Consider the following 15,672-nt stretch of genomic DNA (forward strand, 5'->3'; position numbering starts at 1 on the left):
GAAACAAATAACAACAACACAAAGCCCCAACTTCTGTGGGACGCAGCAAAAGCAGTCTTAAGCGGAAAGTATATAGCGATCCAGGCACACATGAAGAAGGAAGAACAATCCCAAATGAATAGTCTAACTTCACAATTATCGAAACTGGAAAAAGGAGAAAAAATGAGGCCTAAAGTCAGCAGAAGTAGGGACATAATAAAGATCACAGAAGAAATAAACAAAATTGAGAAGAATAAAGCAATAGCAAAAATTGACGACACCAAGAGCTGGTTCTTCGAGAAAATGAACAAAATATATAAGCCTCTAGCCAAACTTTTTAATAGAAAAAGAGAATCAACACAAATCAACAGAATCAGAAATGAGAACGGAAAAATCACGACAGACTCCACAGAAATACAAAGAATTATTAAAGACGACTATGAAAACCTATATGCCAACAAGCTGGAAAACCTAGAAGAAATGGACAACTTCCTAGAAAAATACAACCTTCCAAGACTGACCAAGGAAGAAACACAAAAGTTAAACAAACCATTTATGAGCAAAGAAATTGAAACGGTAATCAAAAAACTACCCAAAAACAAAACCCCCGGGCTGACAGATTTACCTCAGAACTTTATCAGACACACAGAGAAGACATAATACCCATTCTCCTTAAAGTTTTCCAAAAAATAGAAGAGGAGGGAATACTCCCAAACTCATTCTATGAAGCCAACATCACCTTAATACCAAAACCAGGCAAAGACCCCACCAAAAAAGAAAAGTACAGACCAATATCCCTGATGAATGTAGATGCAAAAATACTCAATAAAATATTAGCAAACCGAACTCAAAAATATGTCAAAAGGATCATACAACATGACCAAGGGGGATTCATCCCACGGATGCAAGTATGGTACAACATTTGAAAATCCATCAACATCATCCACCACATCAACAAAAAGAAAGACAAAAACCACATGATCATCTCCATAGATGCTGAAAAAGAATTTGACAAAATTCAACATCCATTCATGATAAAAACTCTCAGCAAAATGGGAATAGAGGGCAAGTACTTCAACATAATAAAGGCCATATATGATAAACCCACAGCCAACATTATACTGAACAACGAGAAACTGAAAGCTTTCCCTCTGAGATCAGGAACTAGACAGGGATGCCCACTCTCCCCACTGTTATTTAACATAGTACTGGAGGTCCTTGCCAGGGCAATCAGACAAAACAAAGAAATACAAGGAATCCAGATTGGTAAAGAAGAAGTTAAACTGTCACTATTTGCAGATGATATGATATTGTACATAAAAAACCCTAAAGACTCCACTCCAAAACTACTAGAACTGATATCGGAATACAGCAAAGTTGCAGGATACAAAATTAAAACACAGAAATCTGTGGCTTTCCTATACACTAACAATGAACCAATAGAAAGAGAAATCAGGAAAACAATTCCATTCACAACTGCATCAAAAAGAATAAAATACCTAGGAATAAACCTAACCAAAGAAGTGAAAGACTTATACTCTGAAAACTACAAGTCACTCTTAAGGGAAATTAAAGGGGACACTAACAGATGGAAACTCTTCCCATGCTCATGGCTAGGAAGAATTAAATCATCAAAATGGCCATCCTGCCCAAAGCAATATACACATTCGATGCAATCCCTATCAAATTACCAGCAACATTCTTCAATGAACTGAAACAAATAATTCAAAAATTCATATGGAAACACCAAAGACCCCGAATAGCCAAAGCAATCCTGAGAAGAATAATAAAGTAGGGGGGATCTCACTCCCCAACTTCAAGCTCTACTACAAAGCCATAGTAATCAAGACAATTTGGTACTGGCACAAGAGCAGAGCCACAGACCAATGGAACAGACTAGAGAATCCATACATTAACCCAGACATATATGGTCAATTAATATTTGATAAAGAGCCATGGACATACAATGGCGAAATGACAGTCTCTTCAACAGATGGTGCTGGCAAAACTGGACAGCTACATGTAGGAGAATGAAACTGGACATTGTCTAACCCCATATACAAAAGTAAACTCAAAATGGATCAAAGACCTGAATGTAAGTCATGAAACCATTAAACTCTTGGAAAAAAACAAAGGCAAAAACCTCTTAAACATGAACATGAGTGATCTCTTCTTGAACATTTCTCCCCGGGCAAGGAAAACAACAACAAAAATGAATAAGTGGGAGTATATTAAGCTGAAAAGCTTCTGTACAGCAAAAAACACCATCAATAGAAAAAAAAGGAACCCTACAGTATGGGAGAATATATTTGAAAATGACACATCCGATAAAGGCTTGACGTCCAGAATATATAAGAGCTCACACGCCTCAACAAACAAAAAACAAACAATCCACTTAAAAAATGGGCAGAGGAACTGAACAGACAGTTCTCCAAAAAAGAAATACAGATGGCCAACAGACACATGAAAAGATGTTCCACATCACTAATTATCAGAGAAATGCAAATTAAAACTACAATGAGATATCACCTCAAACCTGTAAGGATGGCTGCCATCCAAAAGACTAACAACAACAAATGTCGGCGAGGCTGTGGAGAAAGGGGAACCCTCCTACACTGCTGGTGGGAATGTTAAGTTACTTCAACCACTGCGGAAAGCAGTATAGAGGTTCCTCAAAATGCTCAAAATAAACTTACCATTTGACCCAGGAATTCCACTCCTAGGAGTTTACCCTAAGAACGCAGCACTCAATTTTGAAAAAGACAGACGCACCCCTATGTTTATCGCAGCACTATTTACAATAGCCAATAATTGGAAGCAACCTAAGTGTCCATCAGTAGATGAATGGATAAAGAAGCTCTGCTACATATACACAACGGAGTATTACTCAGCCATAAGAAGAAAACAAATCCTACCATTTGCATCAACATGGATAGAGCTAGAGGGTATTATGCTCAGTGAAATAAGCCAAGCGGAGAAAGAGAAATACCAAATGATTTCACTCATCTGTGGAGTATAAGAACAAAGGAAAAACTGAAAGAAGAAAACAGCAGCAGAACCACAGAACCCAAGAATGGACTAACAGGTACCAAAGGGAAAGGGACTGGGGTGGATGGGTGGGTAGGGAGGGATAATGGGGGAGGAAGATGAAGGGGGGTATTAAGATTAGCATGCATAAAGGGGGAGGTGGGATAAAGGGGAGGTCTGTACAACACAGAGAAGACTAGTAGTGATTCTACAGCATTTTGCTATGCTGATGGACAGTGACTGTAAAGGGGTTTATAGGGGGGAACTGGTATAGGGGAGAGCCTAGTAAACATAATATTCTTCATGTAATTGTAGATTAATGATAACAAATAAAAAAAAAGAAAGAAAGGGGGATTACTCCCTGATAAGATAAAACTAACTGTAAATCAACGATTAATGCATGCTTTAATTATCCTTAATTTTGATCATTTAAAGGGTGTCAGATGATTAGCTATGGAAGTACATTCTTCTGATAATATTCCTTTCTCTTAAAAAAAAAGCAGCTCCTGTGTGGTGACCTCCAATAAGTTCTTCACAGTGGTATAAAGGGCATATCAAGGTGTGGGCAAAGGGTCTTTTTGTATTTATACAGAGGATCAAAGCCCAATTTGGCTACCCAAAAAACGAAATAAGATACGATATGAAGAAGTTCCAACATCAACATACTCTGGAAGAGTCATTCCAGAAGATGATCATCAAAAAATGCCAACAAAGTTCCTGGCGCTGTTGCAATTGTAGCTGCATTCATCCCACTGGTTCCTGGAATTACCATTGGAATGAAGGGGGACATATCTAAGCTAGCCTGTGCATACAGTAAAATAACAAATTTGACTGGATCTATACTGTTGGAACTCAACCAAGAATTAGGAGAAGTACAAGTTGCAGCGCTCCAAAATCTTGAGACTACAGACTATCTACTGTTAAAAGAACATATGGGATGTGAACAGTTCCCAGGAATGTGTTGTTTTAAATTGTCTGATTTTTCTCAAACTATTCAAATTCAGTTAGACAATATCCATCATATAATAGATAAGTTTTCACAAATGCTTAGGGTGCCTAACTGGTTTTCTTGGTTTCACTGGAGATGGCTGGTAATTGTAGGTCTGCTTTGGTTATGTAACTGTATTCCTATTATGTTAATGTGTGTGTGCAATTTAATTAGTAGTTTAAAACCTATACATGCTTATGTTACTCTACAAGAAGTTATGTCAAAGAAATAATCAATCTTCCCATGTTTTCTTCCATCTGCTACTTCTATAGCTTTTCTTCGTCCTTCCTAATTACAACCCTTAAGTAGAATTCGTGCCTCATAATGAAATTACCGAGTATCATAATTCTTCCAGGTGGTAAAGATACCTCAAGACAAATGCTGGGCATAAAACCCACAGGGGATAAATCTGCAAAGAAGTAAAAAGCTAACTTTTTCAAACAATATTGCTTCTCTCTCACTTACCAACTTTACATTTCCCTGTATGGCCCCAGAAGATGACTGGTTAGCCAGAGATGGGTAAGATTCCTCAAGGGAGGAACAATCTAAAACAGGCACAGTCTCAGGGGGGCCATCAGGTGAGAAATTGGGGATCAACACAGGTGAGGCTTCGAACCTCACCCCTCCTGTTTTGAGAGAAATCGTCTGCATCCGTGGATGTTTTGTTGCTCTTATCTAGCTTGGATTAATACTTAGCCTATAGGCACACACCTGATCTTCTACATTTGCTTTCTTATAGCACTAAACTATGTTTTCTACCTTTATCTTGCATCTACCTACCACTTCAGCATTTCATTAAAAACAATAATAATAATAATGGAGAAATGTGGGATTCACATATAAATCAAGTATAAAAATCAAACGAATATTCATATCTGAAAAAAAATAGTTATGAAATGTTCTATGTAACATGTTTTCATTTGAAATCAGAGTGAAAAAAAAGCAGCCTGTGTACATTAATAAACTGTCTGGAATGTGTTATTCAGCCCTACAGACAAATAATAGAGAAAGTAAAACAATTATAATTATTTACAGGTATAGTGTGTTATATATTTGATAATATTTGATGTACTGGATATAACTTTACTATGTAGTAATAAGCCTATGAATTTTTTTCAATTAACATGAGGAAAATATTTTAATATTATTGTTTAAATTACTATTTATTTTCTTAGCATATGTGTTATTCTATATCATTCTTTTTCTTTTATAACATTTCTCAAAATTGCTTTTTATTTGTGCATTTTCCCTATTGGACTCTCAAATTTATGCATTAATTTAAACTACCTAGGATTTTGCTTTTTTATGGATTAAATTTTTACTAGTTATTGTAAATAAAGACATTAAACCAATATTCAGTAATCATGCATAAAATAAACAGATTTTTAAATAATTGCATTATAATTTCTAACATTAAAAAAGAAATATATTACTTGTCAAGCAGCAATATCTTACTAACTAGTATTTATAAGATACATACCTCAAATAAAGATGTGGCAAATGTATATCAAAACTGAAAACAAGAATCATGGCATTAAACTGATTTTTTCTAATGACAAGTGATAAAATTTATACTTACAACTTCAAAAATTTATTTCAATAATTGTCTTTGCATTAAGATGAATATGAGGAGAGTTCTAACTACACAAAACTGGGGAAAATGCTTTGTTTTAATTAGTCTTATTAATTGTATTTCTAATATCCCAATGAAGTAAAAATATGAACAGTTATTAAAATATAAATTTAAAATTAGTCTAGATCATAGTATCTGTCAGATTTATTAGTTTAGTATTTTAAACTAATATATATTTATAAAAACAATTTCATAAATTCACAAAGAAAAAATCTGTATGTTCTAAAAAAGGCAATTGTACATAATCTATAACAACAAAAAGAAATGAGAAGTAGATGTAAAAAATAATTAAAATTAAAAATAAATATAAAAACTGAAAGCTAAAGAGTAAAAAATCTATAAAGGATGAACATATATCTGTATCTTATTTTTCTTGCAGAAGGAGGGATCAAATTAGATATCTGCTTCCAGCACTGGTAAGAATTATGTAAAGGGAGGGAACTTGACTAGAACAAGTAAATATCATAGAGGACTCTTGTTAAGATACTGTTATAATTATGCCACACGTAAATAAGGTGGACACAGAGAGGGATAGCGTGGCATTATGGGCAGATGGCAATTACAGCCCTGGAACTGGGATATCTTACCCTGGTCCAGCCTAGCAATGTATACCTGAGAGTCAAAGATAAGCACAGACCTTTAGCTGAGACTTACGTGATTCCAGTTTAGTGACTATTTCTGTATTCCAACAAGAACAGTAGGAAATGTTCCATTTCTGAGAGTTCCTTCAACTGGGAACTGTACAGATTAAGATGAAATAACTAGTCCATGTCAGAAGCTACCACACAAAATTGGTGATAAGCTACCTCATATTAAAGGTAAGTAAAAGTGAAAACCTACATATTTAGACCCCCAAATACTATAGCTGCTTGAACTGCCAGATACAGATTGTAAATCAGCCATGTTAAAATGCTTAAAGAACTTTTTTTATAATCTCATGGATGGGCAAAAAAGGATTCACTCTTATTAATAAAGAGAAACATTAAAATGAAAAGTACTTGAAACTTCTAAAAATGAGAAATGTTGAAATTAAAGAAAAAAGAATATATTAACAAGTGTATTAGAATCAGCTAGAGAGAGTTAATAAACTGAAGGATTGATCACAGCAATTTTCCTAGAAAACATTACAGAAAAGACAAGAAAATTAATTAACTATTTTATTTATGTGCAAAACTATAGTTACAAATTGGACCTACAATTAGTATTAACACCCAATGGGGCAAAACCCTTTTTGCTATCTTTCTTCAGGGAGTTCTTGGATTCTTTTCAATTTTTTATTTCATGTTCAATTTAGCATATACTTTTCAGGTTTTATTTTAAAATGCTGTTATGTTGCTTGGAATTATGAAAAATTGGTAGATTAATTTGAAGGAAATTGGCATCTTCACAGTATGAAATTACCTATTCCCATAACACATTATGTAGTTCCATTTTTGTTGTCCACTTGGTGTCTGACAAATTTCTGTTGTATTCTCATGTAGGTCTTACCAGATATTTTAGTAATATTACATATTTTATTTTAAATAGTAACCATCAAGCTAGGGACTTTACTTTGTTTCCTAATGCCATTCTTCCCACCATTCTATTCTACCTCCTTAGGAAAAAGCTAAAAAATGGTTAGGCACCAGCTACACCATTCAGCATCACTGACTTAGGAGAATTCTCAAAGGAAATCTATCATGTGATAAAACTGGACAGAGACAGAGCATTGGCACGATAGTCTTAGCTGTTTCCTCACCCGGTGGCTTATTGCCCTGTGGTATTGCATAAGCAGAACTCGTATTTACTTTTAAATGTAAATTTCTCCTTTTGCTTGTAGCCATGGGAGATGTAGTAAGGATGTTCTTATATTATTAGAATGTCATTTGTTCTTTCAGTCAGGGGTAGAATTTCAAAGTAGGAAAATTTTCTTTTCTACCCATAACCTTCTCCATAACATTTGTCCTCTACCTCCCTTTCTGCTCTCAATATTTCTATGTTCTCAATAGAAAAACCAATTTACTGGATTGTAAATGATAATATGAGTCAGGAAAAAATCTTATTTTCACATTATATGAATTTTATATAGGTGTGTCTGTGTGCAAAGATCTGGTAAAGAATAGAAATGGTTTTACATTGCACCCTTAATTGTTTAAATGCACAATACTGTTGTCTACCATGCCTCAATCATATGTATGGTTCCTGGCCACCTTTCCAACTGCTTCATGTCATACAATTTTCACCCCTACTCTTGGTATATATCTTTTCTATATACTCTCTATTAGCTTCCAGTAAATGTGAGGTCCTTTTCCTTCCCTGGTTTTGATTGATGAGTCTTTATTACCTATCAGATCTGAATCTAAATATCCTCTTGGTAAGGCCAATCCCAATCATCCAATCCAAAGTTCTTTCTGCTTAGTTTTAATGCAGTATCCTGCTTTTATTGCTTTGTTTTCCCTAAGATAATTCTGTATAACCTATAATATCTTTGTCTATTTGCTTTTACTTGTCATCCTTTACTATAATGCAAGCACCATAGGATCACACAGATATTGTCCATCCTGGATAAAATTGTAAGCTTAGCACACAATACTATGCCTAATGCTAAGTGACCCCTAATTAAGATTTGTTGAATTATTAAATTAAATCTTAAAATAATGGAATTTTCAGGCATTGTGGTAAAAACACTTGTTGCACCTCACTTTTTCTAATTCCCTTCAAATTATACTACAAAAGTAATTGCTTATTCCAAAAGTCAGCTCTTTAAAATTAAAATTGTTTTAGTATAGGGAAAAAAAGTGGAAATTAGTGAAATAAGTCCCTCTTACTCTCAACACTTTAAAGATGGAAATGCTATAGGCATCATTAAAGCAATTGCTAAATTTTATATATAATTATTTAGTAAAAAGATCTTTTAAGAGACCTCAACAAAGTTATTGAGGCAAAATCTGAATAGAGATGAGCACTACTAAAAGTATTACATTTATTCTAAAAATAAAAAATGGGTTGAAAATGTTTAATGTAGTTATGCTAATGCCCCAGTTTTTAATTACAAAATCATACTTCCCAAATTTGTGCCTGCACTTCTTAGTTATTTATCTAGAAACAAGTAATTGATAACTCCAGAACAATAAATTCTGCAACAGAATAATGTTCAGACCTTAGTACACTTTTATCAAGTAAGCATAAGAAATGATTAAACTCAGAGAATAGGATGGATTTTTAGGTGTTTTTGGAGAATTTAAGTTACAATTTTTCAGTTTTCCTTCCTTCCAAAAATAGAAAGGAAAGAGAAATCAACATTCCCATAAGGAGAGAGTACTTCAGTTGATGTGGTACAATATTGTGACTAACTGAAGGTTTTTGAGAAAATAAAAACCCAACAATTTAGAATATAACTGAATATGCAAGTCACCTCATACATATCTGAAAATATATTCAAGGTTATGCTACTAGTTCTGACAATATAGGTCATATGAATGTAGACATTTGTCATTTAGCATAGACAACATTATCGAACTGAACCGATGAGGCTGCAAATAAAGATAATTGAAGTTTTAATTGCAGTGTTGTGATACTTAAGCAGAATTAACTGTAACCTAGGAAACCACTGACATTTAGATAAGAGAAATAGTAAACTCTATACTGAAAGAAATAATGAGAGTAAAATTTATTTTAAGATGAAAAGCAGGAGCCAGGAAGATACAGATATAAATTACAAATTGAACACAAACATAAGCAGCCTTTGGTTTGTTGTGCATGGGAGAGAGATTTTAAAAATTAAATCTCCAAAGAAATCTACATTTACAAAGGATTTTTAAGCTTACTTTATATTTTGCCTAATCTCTTATTTCTTGGTTAGGAAAGAAAGAAGCTATGGTGCATGTCTAACACAGACTGGTGATTGGGTTTGATTCTCAACTCAGGTTCTGTTCCCAGTTATGCTACTTTAAGGATGTGGTTAACTATTGTAAACATCAGTTTTCTTCTATATAAATTATGGATAATGACTTCTGGTGAAAAAGATGGTGGAGTAGGAAGGCAAAGCACAAACCTTCTCCCATGTACACACCAAGGAATCAACTACAGCAAAGACAATTAACCCTGAAAGTGACCTGAAGACTGCAGAACTGACCATCTACGCCTGGTGAAGAAAAGACCACACAGAGAAGGGTAAAGTGAAAGAGCCAAGAATGAGTGGGACCCAAGCCCTTCCCCCATCCCAGCCTACAAAAGGGGGTAAGATGAAAGGAGCAGGGAGGGGATAAGTGCCCAGGAACTCTGCACACCTGGCCCTGGAGATCTGCTCTGCAAACACAAGTCTGCATTGTACAGGGCTTTGCTATTAATGGAGCTAGACACCAGGGAGAGTCGGAGCACTCTGGGAGGCTGAGACTCCTGCCACTTGTGTAGGACAGACATGCTCCATTGGTCCCACAATGACCCAACACAGAAGTGGCAGTTTGAAAGATTAAACCAGCAATGGGAAGGGTGGCAGAGAGGTGGGAGTTGGATGGAATTCTCTCTTAAGAAGAAAGGGCACATGGATGGCATCCCTCAGCCCAGCTGGTTGGGTTTGTGCTGGGAGCTAACTCCGAATACTACATCCACCTTGCAGGCATCTCAGCCTGGAGGAACTTCTCTGAACATTCACCCATCAACCTGGCCCGATCTGCTCAGAAGCAGTCAGATTTTGCTGCCTGGCAGCTGGAGGGAGGCTTTTCTAGTTTTCCTGGCCCACTCTTAGCCCAGCTTGGAAAGCACCTTTGGGAATCAGCTCCAAATGTTCCTTCCTCCTTGCCAGCAGCCCAACCCCCTGCCATGCTCCCCTGCATGCCTGCTCTGTCCATCCTGTTAGTCCAGGAAGGCAGAGGATGTTCCCATTCCCAACAATCCTTGTAGATGTACAATGCACAGCCAACAAAGGGCCTCTGCTGACAGAAATGAACCACTGCCAGCAGACAGGCAGAAACCTGCCCACAGCACACCAACAGGAACTGTGGCTCCACCTCAAGGGGGAACCAGGCACAGGCGAGTAAAAAGCTTTGACCTTTTGGGCACCACAGGAGACCATCTTCATAAAACCATTACTCTCTAGATGAGGATTATACTAACAACAAACTAGCAGAAAAAGAAATCAGGAAAACAACTCCACTTACAATTATACCAAAAGAATAAAACACCTAGGAATAAACCTAATGAAGGAGGTAAAAGACCTGTACTCTAAAAACAAGCACTCATGAGAGAAATTAAAGAAGACACAGATAAATGAATCTATCCCATGCTTGTGGATAGAAAGAATATTTCAAAATAGCCATCCTACCCAAAACAATTTACAGATTGAATGCAATCCCTATCAAGATACCAGTGACATTTTTCAATGAACTAGAGCAAATAATCCTAAAACTGATATGTAAACACAAAAGACATTGAATAACCAAAGCAATCTTGAAAAAGAAGAACAAAACTCAGGTTATTATGCACCCTGACTTCAAGCTATACTACAAAGCTACAGTAATCAAAACAGTATGGTACTGGCACAAAAACAGACCAATTGATCAATGGAACGGAATAGAAAGCCCAGATACAATCCCAAGAATATATGGTCAATTAATATATGATAAAGAAGCCATGAATATACAATGGGGAAAAGATAGTCTCTTCAATAACTGGTGCTGGCAAAACTGGACAGCTACATGTGAGATAATAAAACTGGTTTACTTTACAAAAGTAAACTTGAAATGGTTCAAAGACCTGAATGTGAGACATGAAAACATAAAACTCTTAGAAGAAAACATAGGCAAAAATCTCTTAAACATAAGGATGAGCAACTTTTTCTTGGACACATCTTGGGCAAGGGAAAAAAAATAAAAATGAACAAGTGAGACTACATCAAACTAAAACACTGCTGTACAGCAAAGGACTATCAACAAAACAAAAAGCTGCATATAGTATGGAAGATTATATTCATAAATGATTTATCTGGTCAGGGGTTAACATACAAAATATATAAAGAACTCATATGACTCAATACCCCAAAAACAAATAACCTGATTAAAAAGTGGGTAGAGGATCTGAACAGACATTTTTCCAAAGACATACAGATGGCCAACAGATACATGAAAAGATTCTCCTCATCACTCTTTATCAGGGAAATTCAAATCAAAACCACAATGAGATATCATCTCACACCATTTAGAATAGCCACTATTCAAAAGAAGAAATAACTAGTGTTGGCAAAGATGTAGAGAAAAGGGAACCCTCCTACACCTTTGGTGGAAATGTAAATTGGTGCAGCCACTGTGAAAAACAGTATGGATGTTCCTCAAAAACTACAAAGGAAATGTCATATAATCCAGTATTTCCACTTCTAGGAATTTATCTAAGAAAACAAAATTCCTAATTGAAAAGCACATATGCACCCCTATGTTTAATCCTGCATTATTTACAACAGCCAAGATATGGGAGCAACTGACAATAGATGAATGGATAAAGAAGAGGTGGTATATATACACAGTGGAATATTATTCATCCATAACAAAGAAAAGCTATTTGCAACAACATGGATGGACCTAGAGGGTACTATGCTAAGTGAAATAAGCCAAATGGGGAAAGACAAATACCATGTGATTTCACTTATTTGTGGAATCTAAAAACAAAACAAAACATGAGCAAAATATCAGTAGACTCATAGATACTGAGAAGTGGCTGGTAGTTACCATGGGGGAGGGATTGGGGTGGATTGTGGTATGGATAAGGGGAATAATGGTGCACAAAAATTCTCAGTCATAATATAAGTTGGTCATAGTGATGGTAGTACAGCATGGAGAGTATAACCAGTGATTCTGTAACATCTTTCTTGTTGACAGATGGTAATTGTACTAGTTGGGGTAGGTATTTAATAATGTATGTAACTGGTGAACCACTGTGTCATATATTTGAAACTAATAAAAGATTGTGTATCAACTATACTTCAATTGAAAAAATGGGTAATAATACATACTGAGAAAGGCTTCCAGGAGAATTAAATGGAAATACGTTTAAAAATTCTTGCATGCATTTATGTTTAAAAGATAATACCTATTATAATATTTTAGCACAATTACAGTATCAAATAATTTTATTAATATTCTTTCTTCATGCAGAATTGTGTGTACATATATGTTTTTGATATCTAGAATAAAATCAATTATGGGACTGTGTTTTAAGGACCTGTGAAAATGTCTTGCTCATTTCCTCATCTGAGTTCCAAGGATTTGCCTTTTGCATTCCATCCATGTTTTTTGTTTTGTTTTTTTTAATGACCTCTTATTTCTTAAAGGGAATTCCTACACTGTGTTTTTGGTTAAATTTCCTACACTGGCTTTGCATAGGTAAACTTTTAAATTTTTTTCAAAGTGAAATATGTCTACAACTTACTTTGAAAATAATAAAAATATGGAATGATAGATTGATAATAACTTCATGGATATATGGCTAAAAGCAAGTATGGTAAAATGTTAATTATGAAATATACATGAAATGTGCATGAATTTTCACTGAAAAATTATTTCAATTTTTCTGTGTATTTAAAAATTTTCATAATAAGATGGTCGGTGAAAAATTCACATTTTAATCCTTCCTGCAGTTCATGAATTTACCTCATGTATATGTCCATACAAACTATTTCCCCAGGCATGTTGTTTTGTTTTGTTTTGTTTTCCCCTAGCATTGGAAAAGGAAAGAGCAATAAATATGGTGAGAAATAGAACCGTCATAATTCCTGTCACTGTGCACTTCCCTGACTTTATATTAAACTACATTTAATGCAAGCAGTAACCTACCTGCTTGCTCTAGAAAATATCTGCCCAAAAGTTAAGATTGCAGTCTAAATATATTACTTATCAAGATTAAAGGCTGCTAATAAAGACTTGCTTAAAGACCTCTGACTTTCTCTGCCTACTAATTCAAAGCCATAATTGTCATAAACTGTCCAATCTTAAACAGTTTACTACCTTATAAAATCTGCCTTAAAATTACCTCACCCGTATCCTAAAATTCTATAAATCTTTTCTTTATTTCCCCACATTCAATACTACCTGACTCTGTCAAGGTGATTTTCTCCTCTAGTGTAGTATATCTAATAAACTAAGTTTTGCATAATCAATTGTTTTACTTTTTTTCTAGTTGTCTTTTGAAGTGTCAATAATGAACAACAAAGTTATGGGTAAATTGTTCAGAGAGAGGGTTATGTTATTAAATTTATCCTATTTTAAGCATCTACTCAGCATTGCACTTGAAACTCATACCAAGTTCAAAAGGCTGAAAGAAGGTGCAGAAAATTTGTTGGTATTTTCTGTGTAAACTCTATAGAATCAGAATTATATTTTGAAATTGAACAATCATGCCTGTGTGAGTCTAGGCTTTAGTAAACACTAGTAATAATCTTGGGTAATTCTGTAATCTCTCTAAGACATAGAAATAATAATGCCTACTGCATTGTCTGCTTTGAGTTTGTATCTACCGTATACAATACATGCACATACACATACATATATACATATGTATATATACAAGACCTGATGTGTTTATGTGCATACATGTATATATGACTTGATTCATAGTAGATGCTCCAAAAACAGGAACTTTTAAAATAAATATTCCTTTAATATGCTTATGTCTATAAAATATATATATTTAATCACAATGAAACTAATATGCATTCACTGAAGGATGCAACTCCATCTTTTCATCACTATCTAACTTTGTTGCAGTTAGATTAATAAGTGTATTTGATGACGATTATAGAAAACATTCATTTTTAGGCTGAATATTAGGTCTCAGGATCTGAGGTATTTTATTCAAGCAATTAGTAATATAGTACCATTAACTTTTTTTAAAAGCTAAAATCCGTGGAGGTGGAGCCAACATGGCGGCGTGAGTAGGACAGTGGGAATCTCCTCCCAAAAACATATATACTTTTGAAAATACAACAAACACAACTAGCCCTAAAAGAGAGACCAGAAGACACAGGACAGTGGCCAGACTGCAGCTACACCAGCGAGAACCCAGCGCCTGGTGAAAGGGGTAAGATACAAGCCCCGGCCCAGCGGGACCCGAGCGCCCCTCCCCCCAGCTCCCGGCGGGAGAAGAGCAGGCAGAGCGGGAGGGAGACGGAGCCCAGGGCTGCCGAACACCAAGCCCCAGCCATCCGGGCCAGAGCGCAGACACAGTACGTGCCCAGGGGGCCCTGGATACTGGGGGAACAGGGAGTAAGACCTCTGAGCGGGTGCCGAAGCTGATGCCCCTGTGACAAAGAAAAGCGGGGGCTTTTTGAAAGTCTTAAAGGGACAGGGACTTAACAGCTTGAAGGAAACAACCCAGGTCACAGTACAGCAGCTGGAAATTACAGGGAAAACCGGGTGCACTAACCCCCTGGGCAACAGCTCTGAGAACCCTCACAGAGGCAAACAGTCAAGCAGCACCCCCATCCATTACCCCACCGGGCGATGCGAAAGCAGAGAAGCAGCCTGAGACAAATTACGCCCACAGAAAGGGAAATTTCTCCCTTCCGGCCAGGCAAGACACAAAGACTCACTCTACACGCAATTACCCAACACAAGCCACTAGGGGTCGCAGTTGTCCCAGTAAAGAAAGGCCAGTAGCAAGTGAAAATTTTGGCCCTCCCAGCTGACAGTCAATAGCACCTGTCAACATGAAAAGGCAAAAAAATATGATCCAGACAAGACTAACCCAGACAGCTTCGGCATCTGCTACATCTTCCCCTGAGAAGGAATCTGGGGAAATAGATTTAGCCAGTCTACCTGAAAAAGAAATCAAAACAAAAGTCATAACCATGCTGATGGACTTGCAGAGCAATATGCAAGAACTAAGGAAGGAGAATTCAGAAATAAAACAAGCTCTGGAAGGACTTCAAAACAGAATGGACGAGATGCAAGAGACCATTAATGGACTAGAAAACAGAGAACAGGAACGCAGAGAAGCTGATGCAGAGAGAGATAAAAGGATCTCCAGGAATGAAAGAATTTTAAGAGAGCTGAGTGACCAATCGAAAAGGAACAATATA

Source organism: Manis pentadactyla, chromosome 8 (genome assembly GCF_030020395.1).
Source record: "Manis pentadactyla isolate mManPen7 chromosome 8, mManPen7.hap1, whole genome shotgun sequence".
NCBI classification, from domain to species: domain Eukaryota; kingdom Metazoa; phylum Chordata; class Mammalia; order Pholidota; family Manidae; genus Manis; species Manis pentadactyla.